Source organism: Anneissia japonica, unplaced genomic scaffold (assembly GCF_011630105.1).
Source record: "Anneissia japonica isolate Jap-2015-1 unplaced genomic scaffold, ASM1163010v1 scaffold287627_len141763_cov191, whole genome shotgun sequence".
Lineage (NCBI taxonomy): Eukaryota > Metazoa > Echinodermata > Crinoidea > Comatulida > Comatulidae > Anneissia > Anneissia japonica.
In genome coordinates this window covers 6,435-9,439 of record NW_022705725.1, presented here as the reverse complement: position 1 = coordinate 9,439, position 3,005 = coordinate 6,435, and positions in this window count along the sequence as shown.

Sequence of the window (3,005 nt, the reverse complement as noted above, 5' to 3'; positions counted from 1 at the left end):
GGATTTATTTATGTGACGTAAGCGACTCGGGAAACATGGCAAAAAAGGGTAGTGATTTTCGGTGGTTTTTGCTGTTTTTGCTTTGTTATCTAATATCCTGCAATGAAAAGTAGCGGAATGTGGTCGTGACATATAGAAACCCCAGTATATGAGATAAGCACATTCCTGCCACTGGTTTCAGAGGAGATAGGTGAACTTACACCGGGGCGATTAGTAGAATTAATGTATAGGTGCCTGGGCTATTGGTTGATAGGATCAGATGGAACTCAGTTAACTTGATTATTCATGGTTTATCTCGATAATTTTGAATGACAACTCAGAACTGTCTGGCTAAGAGTCGCGTTCTGGGGACATTTTGAGATTTTCACAATGAATCAGCTATTCAAAATGGAATTGCTAGAGACTGTCGCAAACTGGTGCTACTTTATAGTTTTACTTGATTTAAGCAGTGCATAGCATAGCGCTACTTAGATATTTTTTGGAGGCTTGTGTGGCCCTTATTTAAAATTGGCGTTTATACCATGAAGGTATACCTCCATCTTTATACAGTATATAGTGCGAATAGCCTGTAAAGAAGGTTTGTTTCTGTTTGTTTGCTCTGTGTATGAAATAAAACGGTGTTTTTCATTACGAAATAGGCGCACGCCTAGATGATATTGGTGTTTGATTTTATGATTAGAAAGTTCATATTGATGTTGGCTTTAAAAATAAGGTATTATTGTCTAGAAATCCTAGCATAGTTAGTTAGGGGGTCTTAATTTTCAGGGTCTCAGAATCGTATTCTTAGGTCTTAAGCCTCATTCGCGCTGGATTTTAGTCTTTTTTTTGGTAGAAATCTTACCGAGATTATAGTAAACATTCCAATGTATAAGCTTACTGCTGTAGCCGCACTTGGAATTTTTGGCTTGGGAGTTTTATCATGACTCTTGCTATGACTTACCGACGAACATCTGAAAATCATGTTAAAATGATTGTGACTCAGGAATTTTTTATATAGTCGCGCTGTTCCAATTGTACCTTTTGGCCAGGTGAAACTGACTTCCTTTTACTGGGCAAACAAGACTCGAAAAGGCTTTAAAAAGTAAGTCTGGTCAGGAAAAGTTAGTGGTTCTCATGGGAGTTTTTTTTTTTTTTTTTTTTTTTAAGTCTTACCAGTGGTCAGTAAATCCAAAAAAGAAAAAAAGTCCAATCTGGATTGCGTGTGATTACAATACCATCTGGACAAAATCCTACTTGATGAACTCGCCAATATGTTCGTATCGGATACACAAAATTGTTGCCTCGGGCATGAGTTTGACCACTCGTAAAATAGCGAGTGGTAATTTAATAGATTTCCTTCGCGTTAACTGGTTGTAACCAAAAGGATACCTTTATAAAATCAGAACAAAGATAATAAAAGATAATTGTTAATAAAACAAAAGAAAGATGTATTATATTTTGAATATTATTTGAATCACACATATTCACAAAATTGGTCAAATGCATTTGAATTGCTTTAGGAATAACGTGATGCATTTAAAATAGGCCAATGTATTAACACACGAGATAGCAGTGTCACCCGCTAATCTAATAGAAACCAAGAGTGGAATACTTGTTAACTTGATATTTTTTTCACTATACACTATAAAAAATTAAACATTTTTGTGGTTTTTGGATTCATAAAATCCCATGCCATATCTTTTATGATACAGTTGATATTGTACGGTTAATTTGGTTTTTATCCTTTTGCAAGCGTTTATAAATTTTGTATGTATAATAATAGGCCTACTACTAGTAGTGTAATAAAAACTGGTGGCGCCAGGAATTCCCCGTAGGGGGGACCAGATCCCCGACAAGGGGATCCAACTCCCCGACAAGGGTCCACCCCCAGTCAACAAGGAAGCTTAGCACCCTCCTCTCTGATAGAAGAAAATTGTGTTGATTATGATATTCTTTATTTGATAACTTGATAGAAAGCCATGCAAGGTAAGATTACCCCTGTCGGGGGTACTACACATGTCGAAGGTACCAGCCCGGCCTGTCGGGGAATATCGGTTGCTACCACCGCAATACATACAATCGCGATAGTATCCAACGCCTCTCACATAATGCTGGCACTGCTCGCGCTCTAAACAGTTTTTAATCCCTAAAATTTGACAGCTTTCGTCGGTCCCTGACGAACTTGCTGGAAAGTTACTGGCACCCTTGCTAGAAATTCCCCCACAAGTGGGTTCAAGCGGGGGGTCCAGAGTTCCCCAACCTGGGAGGGGGGTCCTTTGCTCCCCTAGACCCCTGCTAGCACCGCCCTTGGGCCTAAGTTGTCATGGATATTAGATCTTTATGGTTGCCGAAAATCCCTAATAAAAGATCATGTTAAATTTGTTGGCCCTTAATTTTGATTATATAATAGTCATGTGATGATGAAATTTACTATATAAAAGTGTTCCGGCCATCCATTCAGAGGTACTATTTCTTAAAATTTCCTCATCTCAGCCACAACCATTTTTGACATGAGGTCATTGTAAAATCACGGCTTTAAAGTATAGAGACAATGTTTTAAACCAGTGGCAGGAATGTGCTTATCTCATATACTGGGGTTTCTATATGTCACGACCACATTCCGCTACTTTTCATTGCAGGATATTAGATAACAAAGCAAAAACAGCAAAAACCACCGAAAATCACTACCCTTTTTTGCCATGTTTCCCGAGTCGCTTACGTCACATAAATAAATCCCTTCTGTTATTACCTGTACCGCAGTTCTCAGATTAAAAAAATATCGCGTCTGGCCCTAAAATATACAGTTTGTTTGCATCTTTATTACGCCACCGCGCATGCCTCACGTCAACAAAATATAATATGAGCAGCATTTTTTTGCAAGGACTTATATACGGAAACTTTAAGTGACCTCCCAGATGTTCAGATGACGAGATCCAGGATCTTGCGATCTGATCATCTCTTCTAAAAGATGTACACATGTCGAGATCCAGGACCGCGTCATCTAATCATCTCTTCTAAAGGATGTA